We start from the raw sequence: 13,284 nt of genomic DNA on the forward strand, positions 1-13,284 counted from the left end.
AAATAGCAGGCAGGGAGAGAAGTGAGAAAGAAAATTGAGAAATGTTGGAGTGATGCCTGTGAACATTTAACTGATCTGTAGCTGGGCCATCTATTGGAAAATATGTGGTTTGAGCAATCAGTTTTCTACTTCAGGGGATGAAATGAAACTTTTGCTCTAAAACTATGCATAAAATGTTTCCTTATGTTGAATCCCACTAAGTATGTAATTAAAAAAAAATAGAACTGTTTGCAGTGCTTTTCCTAGGGTCTTCCTGTGATTGCCCTTCATTGCTACCACCAGTGGAGAATCATTGTTGTGTCTGTTGGCCCTTTCATTGGAGATTACAGGCATTCCTGCAATAGTCACCTGTTTTCTCATCCAAGACAAGAGGCAGAATGTGGACTTTGAGGCAGCAAAAGCTTAGTTTCAGTGGGCAGCTCCCAGTTGCTGTGATTGTGATCAGTGCTCATGAATAGCAGGGCCAAGCTATCTGAGATGTGACACCAAAGAGCTGAGGCAACAGAAATGAAAAGAAATACTGGAAATCTGTGCCTAATTAATTTTTATGAAAGCAAAGCTCATTGTAGAGGTATGACATAGTCTGCATACTCCTGATAATAATTTTGAACGTGACCTACATTTTCTGCTACATTCCTGTACCTAGTGTTTCCTCCTTGTTTTGTGTTATGAATGTGTGCCTGGGAAAATCTTTGCAATTCCTAGAGAAGCACAATATGTAAAGAGACAGAAAATGGCTTTAAAAAAAGCTGAACTCACAGCCAGTCAGTGAGAAACAAATCCTGTCTGGAGTTGCTGTCTCACAGGCTTTTTGTCCCATTTGCAATTCCCGTGTCATTTCTGTGAAAGGACATCCTGCAACAGAGGGTGGCTCTGACAGGTCTCCTGTCCTGGTAATATTTCTCTTGATGCCTTACATGACCAGCTGGAAACCATATCCAGTATTCAGTGCTGAGATGGGCTCTTGCTGAGCTTATGGAGAACTGCAGGAACTGGAGGGTGAGCTCACTAGGATCACTGAGCCACTTGCTGGTTTGCTATTTGGGTGTTTTTAAGCTTAAAAGCAAAACAAAAGAGACAGGAATCCCAATGACAAATGTTTCCCTGGAATTGGCAAGTTTTCCAGTGTGATGAGCTTAATTAAAACTAACAGGATATATTAGTTGTGTTGTAGCCTTTTTCTCTAATGTGTTACCCTTGCCACCTGCCTCAAACAGAGCCGTGTGTTGTATTTTGGAGTCAAATTTGAGCTGGCCTGCAGGCAGTGGTGCATGGCTATCAAATGGGTGTTTGACACACTGCTGCAAGCTAAAGAGAGAACAGCTATTTCCTCTTGTTGCTGCCCCTGTATGGGCTGATCCATCTTCTAGGAGCAGTGTGATAACCTCTCTGCATGGGCTCAGCAGAAACCTACAGGTGCCATCAGACCTCCCCAGCCTGCCCAGGCCGGGGAAGGGCCCCACACTTCCCTTGTCCATCACTGTGATCTCCCGGAATGAGCAGCTTTGGTCTTCAGGAGGCATGGGCTATCTCCCTTGCTAACAAGTGCTCTGTGTAATGCTGGCTCTGTGATTTTCACACCTCTGAGCACTTTGCTCAGCAAATGAGAGAGCTCTGGGTGTTTCCTGCTGGCAGCCAGGACTTGCCACCACGGATGGGGTATTTTGTAAGCAGTGTGCCCAGATTCTTTTCATCCAGTGCTGCTGCACAGACTTTGAACTGAATGTGCTCACTCTCATCTTCTCAGAGAGCTACATGGTATATATATATGGGTTTAGAGCAATAACATGCCCATCATGATGAGGTATTTACTCCACTTCACAAGCAAGCCAATTAAAACATAAACTATTTACAGCTTCCACCATGCCAGTGCTGAACCTGCTATCCTGAGATGCACTTTGCCTTCTTCATCTCATGCTCTTGAGCATCCCAGCAGGCTCAGCATTCCATCCATTCTTTTTCTTGCCTATAGCTCGGCACATGCCTCCTCTTGGAACCCAGGACATCTTCTCTGGCTGCCCTGGATGTCTCAAGCCCCTGGCTGGGGGGCTCAGAAGCCTTGGTACAAAGCCAAAGATACCTGTGCTTTTGATTTTAACCCATGGAGAAAATTACCAGCATCATGTGAAGATTTACAAGCCACGAAAGTTTAAGTAGAATGATAGTTAGTTTGCCACAGGGTGAAAAAGAAGAATTTTGGTGTTTTTAGAATGGGGGTTCAGAAGCCAAGATAGAAGGCTTTGGGCATGCCTTGCCCTTCTTCTTCCTTCCTCTTAGCCTCCATCTTCTGGGTGATGGTGGCACTTTTGGATTGGTTTAGAGTAGAAACACACTGTCCAACATAGGTGATAGGTATTGGGAAATTATTGTAAATAATGTACATGTAGTTTTTAGTATAAAAAGATAACACTGAAGGCGGCCAGTGTGCCATGGACTGACTTGCTAGACAGACCTCACCAAGTGAGGAAAAGAATGTTATAGATAACAGAAAATAAACAACCTTGAGAAACAGAACAGAAGAATCCTGACTCCTTCCTCGAGTGCCTGGCTGGGAAAAAGAGACTTTCTAACACCTTGGGGTCATCTTGACCGCAGAGAGTCCAAGAACCTCCAAGTTGGGCTGACTCTGGTGATTGACAAAGAGTGCCAGATGTTTTTTTGACATTAGATGTGAGGCTGTGAGTGGAGCTGTGCAAAACAGGTCCTGTTACAGTTGTCTGACAGCCACTGTGAATGCTGCTGTCAGCTTGCTGGGCTGTGTGCTGTGTCCTAGTGTGGGCCTTGGCACTGAGAATTGTCCCCTTGCCCTTGATGGTCCTGTCACCAGATTTGCAGAAAGCACAGGTAGAGGCCATTGGTGCTATGGTTCAGAGCCCTGGTGAGCTAGGGGTTTAATCTGAGTTTTCTGGGGGCACACTCTTCCTCACAAGTGGAGGAAGAGAGAGACAGGGGATTTATGTCTATGTCACCTAATCTTAACACTAAATTGAGATATAGAGGTGAAAGGGCTTGGTGGATTATCCCTCTCCTGTATTTTGCTTTCAGTATAAGTTCTGGGTGTTGACAAGATTAAAAAAAAAATTTGAAATGACTGCTTGCATCTGCCTTTCACTGTCTTCTTTGGATGCACTGAGAGGTGAGTGATACCATCACCAAGGGCTGGAAATCCTGCCTGGATAACTGCAGTCCCATGCTCAGCCCCTGGCAGAGCAGGCAGTTGCTTTCCCACAGGGAGAGGGAGAGCAAACCAGTCGGAGTGAAGTGGTTGTAATGAACCTAATCTCATTAAGCAGAGTGTTAGTAGAACTGGAGATGCTGTTGATTGCTAGCACCTGCCTGATGGCCTTCCCAGGATACACATCAGGGCTCTTTAAATTCCTTGGGGAAGGGTAGGGGCCTTTCTGCTTCTTGTCTCCTCTGAGGTAGGTGCAAAGTCTTGAGTACCCTCCTATAACCAAAATGCAGAGTATGTTTTTGTGTCCTGGCACCTGCTCACTGGCAGGTTGCTTGGCAGACCTCAAGCCAAGGGTTGTGTGTTTCTGTAGGAATTGCTGTTGATTTACAAGTGTGATTTCTTTTGTTGTGTTTGGTCCCCCTTGTTGGGTGCAAGTTTTCAGTGAAAAGACTTAATTGTGCATCTGGATACTGTCCTCTTGCACTGAAAAAATGCATGATTGTCATTTTCTGCTGATTAAGGAGCTCAGATTTGTAAGATATTGCTGCTCTTGTCCCAGCATTTTTTCATGCTTTACCTTCCCTGTTACACTTGTTTTGTGCCCATGATGAGTGACTGCATAGTAGAAACCATAAACTCTGGGGGGAAGGTGTGTGCCCTTAAAAGACTCTCTGTGTAGATTGTCTTTTTGCCCCAAAGCCCCAGATTACCTCCTCTAATGATAAAAGTGGCACTAAATATGCATTATACTTGTGAATGGACTATTGGACAATGTTTAAATACCAGCTTGTTAGCAATCTGTGATGAGAGTATGGCAGAGAATATGGCAAGCTAGATATGGAAAATGAACAGTGTTTTGTGATGGCTTTTCCTGGCAGGAGGTAGGAGACTTGCCTGTCTCCTTTAGTTCTTGTGTCTGTTTTCCTGTGCCCTCACCTAAGTTAGCAGGGAGGGAGGTTGTCCTGGGAGCAGCATCACTGTTCTGGATTAAAAAGTGATTAAGTTTTTATTTCTCCAAAGTCTTATACCCAACACACAGCTCTCCAGTTTGATTTGGGTAGTAAAGCATTTGCATGTGCATTATTATGGCTGGCAGGTACCTGGTTTGAATTGTTGTTTTTACCACGAAGGCTTGCCAGTGTTTTCCTAGCAGGCCCTCCCCCAGTGGGCAAAGCTCATAATAATATAATATTTATTCTGTTGAAAAAAATTTGAAAATTCTGCTGTTGAAAAAAATGTTCCCTTTGAGTAATTTTTTCCTCTGTTGCTTTTCCATGTATGTACATGCCTATCTTCAGCTAGAGATCTGACCTTGGAGTTTCAGAGCTGATGCACCTCTGTGCAGCTAATAGAGCACACTTCCCTTCCACTGGGCAGGTGTCTGTAAAAGAACAACTTTATGGCAGTGTTTGAGCCTTGGCTACTAAACCCCTTGCCCTGTGTGTCAGTGAGCAGCTGCTGCTAAGCCAACCAGCAGATGTGAGTCAAACCTGGAAGCTTCTCCGTGGGGTTCAGGGCCAAAATTCCACTTCTGTTCCTGTCTGGGAGAAGCTGCTCCTGCTGCTTCCCCCAGGTGATTCTGAAATGGGTCTGCAGCAAGCAGAGAGATGAGGAAGACAAGGCAGGCCCTGGCCCCAGAGGTGGTTTCACAGCAATTATTTGGTCTTGTGAAATCTTTCAGGGAGCCATTGGGGTTTTATATCTTGAGCTAAGGGACCGTGCCATAAAAAAAAGGAAGCTTTTTGTAATGTGGGTGGAGAGCACAAGTGGAATCCCCTGCTTGGGTTTACTCTGCATGGCAAACCTAGTCTTATTTCCCTTTTATCCACTCTGATCCCTGCCAGCTAGCCAGGAAGCTACCTGCTGCTGCTTCTAGTCAGCTCATGCTGGGATGATTGTTGGCTTAGCAGGATGCACATTAAGTGGCACTAAAAATAAATAGGAAATTGGGTTTTCTGGCTCTCTTTTTGATTTTCCTCCTTTAAATGAAAGAAATTGTTAAGCTCTCAGGATTGTTAAAACAGAAACAAAAGGAAGAATCCCCCTGCATTGGGAACACTTTTGGAAAGGAGGGCTACATCAGAAGGAGCTGCCATCCCTGGTGAGTGCTGCAGCAGAGGCTTCTCCCAGATGAGCTGTTACACTCCCACAAGGAGCTCCACAAAGTGCTGCCTCTTCCCTGTGCAGACCCCACCAAGCTGCTCCTACAAGCACCTTCACAAATAACATCTTTCCAGAGGCTCCCCAAAGCCTAGGGTGGGTCAACACAGGATTCAGTTTTGAATGACCCATTGGAAGGAGACAAATGAGACCATCCTGAGTCTCTCTTTTCTTCCCCCAAATGCTGTAGCAGTACAGCAGTTGTGCCAGACTAAATGTTGACAGTCTTTAACGTAATTTGTCTGTACTAAAGTTAATGCTGCACTTCATGTACTATATTTATATCCATCTATTCCCTTTCATGTCAGATAAGTTCTAGAGTGTGGGATGCATAATGAGATTGACTGAAAAATAATTTTTAACCCTGTGAGTTCCACAGCTTCTTGCAGGTAAAGAAGGTTGAGGTTATTTTCCTATTAGATAGTCATGGTGTGATTTACTTTTTTTTTCCCTGACTCTTCATTATTTTCTGCTATTATGAAACTACAGTGTGGAAGTTGCAAAAACCTTGGTTGTGAGGTTTATATGCAGGGCAGCAATGCATAACTTAGAGTATTGTGAGGGCTGCTTGGAACTTTGCTGAAGAAGTGGCTTGGGAAACGCCCCCAGCTGTGAAGGAGGTTTATCCCTAGGCTGTAGCACTCCTACTTAGCTGCTCTGACACTCTTACTAAAAAGAGGCTCCTACTAAACCTACCCAGGGAGGACATCTGAAGTCCTGCTGTGGTTACAGTCCAGGATAAATTTCTGTCCATCCTTGGGAGGTAACTGGATCAAGTTTCTCTTCTCTGGTGGGTGAATTATAGTGTGGAGATGTCTTTTCAAACATTCCCCCTTCCTGCCTGTATAGAGAAGCTTGTAAGATTCAGCATTGTCCTCACTGCTCCTGTGAAAGGTATTTGTCACCCTCTCTTTTTAGAGGGCGGGACAAATGTTAAACACCTCTAAAATGTTATTTTTTTCATGTATTCGTGTTGTTTCAGAGATGTTTCTTTAGGTTTATGCTGTATAAGGTAAAGGGCAGCAGAGGCAGTGAGCAGGAGAGTAAAGATTGACAGGTTCATATCTACAGATCTGCTCTCAAGCAGACAAGGAGCAGATTTGAGTCATTGCCTGACTTTAATTTCTCCAGACCAAGTTGTACTTTAATGTCCCCCTGACCCTAAAGCTAAATCCCTTCTCATTTGCCTGCCTTGGTAAGTGCTGTAAATAATCTCAGCTCTGACGTCAGGGCTGTTACAATTGACATCAGCTGAAGATGTGTCTATGACTAAGCATAACCCACAGGTAGTAATGCATGATTTACAGAGGCTCTTAGCACTGTAAACCATATGTTTTATAGCTGCTGAGGAGGAGAAGAAGGTGTCTGAAAACAAGCAAAGGCATATTTAGTAGCATTTTTATATGGTTGAAATTGCCCAGTTAGGGGTTTTTAGGAAATACATTTGCTGTGATACACAGCACCACGTAGTTCAAGCACATAGCACCCCAGGCATTCAATTTATCACAATCTATCATGTTAACTTGGTTAATTTGACACTCTTTCCTGCTGAAATGCTCTCAGACAGTTCTGCATTTTCTGCTAATCTCCATGACATGAGAGCCTGTGGGAAGGACCCTAAAGAAAAGCAGAACTCAGTGTTATGGATTTGAGGGAAGGGAGAAGAGCAGATCTCAGTAGTTCATGGAATCATAGAACATCCTGACTTGAAAGAGACCCACAAGGATCATCAAAGTTCAAGTCCTTTGATGACAGCCCCAAGAGTCACACCTTTTGCCCAAGAAAATAATCCAAAATTTTCTTGAACCTCTGTCAGGCTTGGTGCTGTGAGCACTGCCCTGGGGACCCTGTTCCAGTGCCCAGCTACCCTCTGGGTGAAGAAACTTTTCCTGATTTCCAACCTCAACCTCCTCTGGCACAACTTCATGCCATTCCTCATGTCCTCTCACTGATCACCAGAGAGAAGAGTATTCATTATAATTATTATGCTATTATATGATATAAATAATGTCTACAATGCAACATATTATTATTATATTAATTCATTTGTATTTCTTGTAATTCACCTAATTTTTGAAAACAGCTGTAGTGAAATACTGCTCCTCCCATGGTGTGAGTAAATCACAGCAAATTTCAACTAAACATGCCTTGAGGGAAGATGGTTCTCTGAAGTCTTGCTGTGGAAGAGCTGGATAATGCACTGAAAAGTGAATGAGAAGCAGCAAGGAGAGAGAGGGTGTGTCATCGACATATTTTATGAAAAATCCTTTTGTTATGATTTTTTCTCCTGAGAAGCTGAGAGGCCTCAGAAACAAAATGTAAACAATAATTATCTGCTGCTGTGGAATGCAACAGGGGCATCTGTGATTGGTCTCATGTGGTTGTTTTTAATTAAGGGCCAATCACAGTCCAGCTGTCTCAGACTCTCTCATCAGTCACAAGATTTTATTATCATTCCATTCTTTCCTTTCCTTTGCTAGCCTTCTGATGTCTCCTTTCTCTTTTCTTTTAGTATAGTTTTATCATTTTCTTTTACTATAATATATATCATAAAATAATAAATCAGCCTTCTGAAACACGGAGTCAATATTCTCATCTCTTCCCATGTCGAGGTTGCCTGCAAATTCAACAAGTGTGCATCTCCTGGAGAGAAAGGATTCTGCTCAAAAGTCTGAAGCCTTTCTCTGTGCAGCTCCTTGCTGAGCAGAAACAGGCAACTGAAGCAATGCTGTCGAGTCTCTTGCAGCCCCCAGCAGTGACTTCAGGGTTTCCCAGCACTTGAGAACTGATCTGGAGGCTGTGTTAGTGCAGAGCTGCTAGGGAGTGAGGGAAAACACTGCCTGCCCAAACTGCTATTCCTGAACGTGCACCAGGCTGAGCTTGGCATGTGTCATCAGAGCTCCTGCATCCTCCTGAGCTGCAATTCCTCATAGTTTGTGTAAGAGAGGGTGCTAACCCAGCCTGGACTGTGCAGGGATAGATCTGGAGAGGAGAAAATAGAGAGGTGCCATCAGAATGAGTGACCCTGCTGTGGTACAGCAGGCACGGGTCAGGGTGTAGCTGCTGATCAAGGAGGAATGTCATGTCCAATGCAGCAAGGGCTGCGTGTCCTGGTTTCCCCCTGAACTGGAAATGTTTCTGTCATCCTATAGCCCCTGTCAACATATTGTGACTGTGCAGAAGTGAAAGGAAATGTGTGGTTAGGCTTTACCTTCATAAGTCTCAGTTCTTGATTTATATGTTGATTATATAGACTTATATGAGCTAAACATTGAAGGACAGAAAGGTACGTAAGGAGGAAAAGCCTTTTTTATTTAGGCTGCTTGAGCTTGGATATCTTCATTGTTAAACACTTGCAAAGACAGCTGAGGAGCCAAAGGGAATTATTTTGTCTATTAATAACTAGCTGCTGAACATTGATACTTTTGTTCAGCTAATTGAACTAATTGATACTATATTGTCTCTTTCATTAATAAACATTACCAGAGTTTATGCAAAATTAGCACTTGTGAGTATTACCTGTTTAAATGGACTCCCAAGTATAGATGAGTAGTAATTTGCTTTTGTAAGTTTAAGTAGTAAAATTGGAGTGTTTACAGCCACTGATTTCTGGCAAAAAATTAATGCCACCTTGCATCAATATATCTACAGCAAAATCCAATATATAGGCATGTCCATTTGGTATATTAACACATAAATGGTTTTACAGTGACATTGAAAACTTCTGACAAAACCCAGGGTTGTAACACCCAGATCTGAACTTAGACTGGGTGTCTTTGAGGCAAAATTTGCAGGACCTTTATTTCTAAGGTTTCTATTGTGAACATGCACAAAGCTCTACCAGTAACTGAGCTGAAAGAAATCCACTTTTTAATTATAAAATTATACAATTTTATAATTATATTTAATTATAATTTAATTATTAAATTATAAACATCTAATTATTTAATTATTAAAAAGCCAGATTTTCATTACTGAGCTATAAGCAGAAAAAGGAATGGAGCCAGGGATAAATACTGAAGCAGTGATACTGGAGACACATGTCCCTGTAAGAAATCCCTCTCTGCACTGGATGTAAGTGCAGAAGCTGTGTAATGCCCTGGTTTTATATTGCCTGCAATAATGGAGCAAACCAAATTTGTCATAACCAGCAGGTGCCTTGTACCCAGCAATTTCACATCAGTTTGCTCACAATTTACCTTGTCAGAAGCACAGGTCTGCTGATGCATCCCCACTCTCCTGCTGGAGGGTCAGACTAAAGGATCCAGGGACCACTGCATGTTTTCAGGGCAGTTTCTGTCCCTGCTGGTGGTGGTGTTGGCAAGGAAAGCAGAAAAAGTACTTGGAGCACAGCAGAATTACTCCTTGGTTGGCATTAATTAGTTGGCTGGGTGTCCATTTATAGAGCTGGATTGAGGGGCAGTGCCAAGGAAATCTGTGTGCCTTCTGGGGTGTATTTTTAGCCTGTAAATTAGTGGGTTTGTTTACATAGTTGATATACAAAGTTCCCAGGTAAGCATCCTCTGGGACAGATGAGTGCAATTTGAAGCATGTAGACACAGTAGAAAGGTTGCATGACTTTGTGTTTGGAAAACAAAACCAAACACCCAAATCGACCCACACAGATTTCAGATGCAAGTCATAATTCTAGGTATTTTGTTTAAAAGTATCTAATGTTTTCCCCTGCATTTAAGACAGTGGATGTATAAAAAAGTTAAAAAGAGACAAAACTAAGCTTATCCTGTTGAAGCCTTGCTCCTGAGACCTCAATACCTGTGTTCAGGGGTGTAGGTTTGGTTTTGTTTTGCTTTGTTTTATTGTGAGATTCTAGAGGCTTCTGAAAACACAAACACAATACATCTTGTGGAAACTGTTCTGCTTCTTGTAATGTTCCTAAGTGTGGAAGATATACTGCAGGAGGCTGTCGTGTGAGCCACCTGTGGCAGGCTGCCATAGATGGCAGAATGAAGCATTGATTTACCATTTCTCTCCTGCCAGAAAATAACAGTCCCTGTTGTGACCTCAGGCTCCTGTTGCACTGCAGTTGTGGACTTTTATGCTCTCACCTTCCTGCTTGTTCTTGCTCTTTCTGTCTGCAGTCAGCTCCTGGTACCAGCTGATATTCCCACAGACCCTTAACTCCTGTTTCTAACATCCCCATGTCTGCATGGGGAGTGCTGGAGCACGTGCAGAATATCCTCCCTGCTCTGGATCAAGTCCACCTCCAGCAGGCAGGAGCAGTGTTTGCAGGATAAATCATGCTCACCCCTGGAAACCTGTCCAGGGGAAGGCTGTTTGTGAGCAGCAGGGCTGGCACAGAGTGGTGATGGGCAAGGGGAGCAGGGTCAGCACAGCTGGCAGATCCCTGCCATCCAAACTCCACCAGGCTTTCAGCTTTCACTCAGAGTTTCTCAGTGGATCATTTAAATTCACTTTGGTTTTCTTAGCAAAAAAAAAAAAAAAAAATAGAAATTCAGAGCAAGCCAGAACAGCTGACACTATTCTTTCATGCTGCTAGATGGTCTGGCCAGACCCAACTTGCATTCTGTCATCTCACTACATACTCAGCTTTCTCTCACCCTTGAAATATCTTCAAACTGGGGAGTAGCACCTGAGTCCCCACTTCAGGGAGTGGGCAGTGGCTAGTTTTGAAGCAAAACAGGTGAGAGGTGCTGCATGGTCTATTAGGATGAAACCAGCCCAGAAGGAAAAGTCAGTAAAAAAAGTGGGAAGAGGTATACAGGCTTTCAGAAAGATCTCCAGATAATTGGAGTATGTTTTGTATTATTTAAGATATCACCTTAGAACAGCCCATTAAACAAGAATTATTATTTCTTTTTAATATATCACAAAGGCAAAACTTGTGTGGAAAACTTGTCCATACATATTTAGAATAAAGAACTTCTGTCTTAGTGCCAAATGAAATAATTTAGAGATTTAATTTTTTCTTTACTGTGAAGATATATGTCCTGCATACACCTGTTAGTGGCAAATTTTGGCAGCTGTTGTCTAATAAGTAAATTTATCTGCTGCTATTGTACTTTGAGACTTATTAATTTAGAAAAATGTTGAAAGGAAAGGTGTAAGGGATGCTGCTTTCTTCTGAGACACAAATACACATGGCTAAAATGAAGACAAGTTGATGTGAAATGCCTCTGTTATCCAAATGCCACATTTTAGGTTATTATACTTCTACAAATATTGTTGTGGCAGAACAGCTGTAAGAAAGATGATACAGGGAGAATGCTAAACAAGAGAAACGATGCCTCTATCCTGCAGTTGCTATGCATTGGGAAGAGGGATGTCTGTGGCAGGGGAGCACCCAGGAGCTGGAGGCAGGAGCTGAGGAAAGGCTGCCCTGAGAGAAGCTGAAGTTACTGCTGAGCCTTTGTGAGGACTTTGAAGGTGGAATAAATTTATATTGTAGGTAGAGGTGAAATCTGCATTCCACAGGGTTCAGCTGTGAAACTCGTGCTAAGATCAGTCACAACAAAAAGGGGGGGGGGAGTTGGTTCTTCCTCAACTTGAATCTCCCAGCAGTGGCCTGGCAGGATTTTAAAATAGAAATAAAGGAATTAAAGGCAGACTTGCAAGGATCAAGGAAGCTCTCTGCTTTGCAAATAGTACCTGCTGGTGGAGCAGGAGCAGGAACCAAGAGAGAGAAAGAGCAGAGCAACCTTGTTAACATCAATAAGAAAAAAATGGCTTCTGAACACAAACCCTGAGGACCAAAGGTCCATCCCCTTGGCCAGATGATGTATTGAAATAAAATAATGGCTCTGCCAGCAGATGCTACAAGTTAAGTAACATTTCCATGCCAGCAATCTATGTAAAGAGCAATCATTCAAACGCAGTAGAAGAGTGAAAATTAAATAGCTGGAGATGGAGTAGTCAGAGAGCACCAAGGATGCAGAACAGCTAAAGATAATTAAATTACATAGAAATAAATTAGTTACCATAATGGTCAGATTAGGAAATAAAACACAGAAGCATAATCTTGCCAAGCATTTGAGTAGAGCAGCAGAACTGGAACATAACTGAACTGACAAATGAGAGAGAGAGTTATAGCTCTTGCCTAAATTTACAAACAGCTATGAGCATTCAAATTTTGCTGTCACATCTGAATGCAATCGAAACTCATCCTGCTTGGACCTTGTTAAAATCCTAAATTTAGTTATTTTCTATAAGGCTTCAAGGCAATCTTAGTTGATGGCTTTGACTGATTTGTCAGACCTGATAGGTTTTTTTTTTTTGAGTCCACTTTGCATCTCGCGCAAATTTACGCTCAAAAGAAGATAGTATTGGAAATATGAGAGATAAACCCTTGCTTATTACAACACCTGTGAGCCAGTTCGGTGTCACTTGCATGGCTTTGGTAATAACAAACTCCACCTTTTTGTGGAATTGGAGGGATCCCTTTTTCCAGGCACAGGTGAGAGTGGGACTGTCTCACCATTTTTGGGCAGAGAATAATCTATAGCCACCCCAGGATTTGCTCAGCCTGTAGCCCTGCTCCAGAGCATCCCAGAATGGGGATCCAGCTCATCCTGTAGCCCTGCTCCAGAGCATCCCATGGGAGTGGGTGGCTCTGGGAGCTGCTCCCATGGTGTGATCCACAGCGGATCATTGTTATCTCCAGCTTTTCATGGGTGGCAGTGCTGAATTGCTCAGCAGATAAACGTGGAGCAGGCTGAATTAGCAGGGTGGTGAGGGGATAAGCAGCGTCCTGAGACCATGTTTTACTGGGGTACCCTGCACCCCTCCGTCATCAGCAGCCCAGGCTGGGATGTGCCAGGTGGGACAGGAGCCTGCTGAGGTTTCCATGTGTCACTGCTGAGTTAGAGTTGCGCTCCTCACATGGACATGAACATCTAAGGAATCATAGAGTAGGTTCTTTTTCTTTTTTTAATTTGATTTGAGAACTATGTTGACCTTTCAGTATGGTTCCA

Source organism: Molothrus aeneus, chromosome 3 (assembly GCF_037042795.1).
Source record: "Molothrus aeneus isolate 106 chromosome 3, BPBGC_Maene_1.0, whole genome shotgun sequence".
Classification (NCBI taxonomy): Eukaryota; Metazoa; Chordata; class Aves; order Passeriformes; family Icteridae; genus Molothrus; species Molothrus aeneus.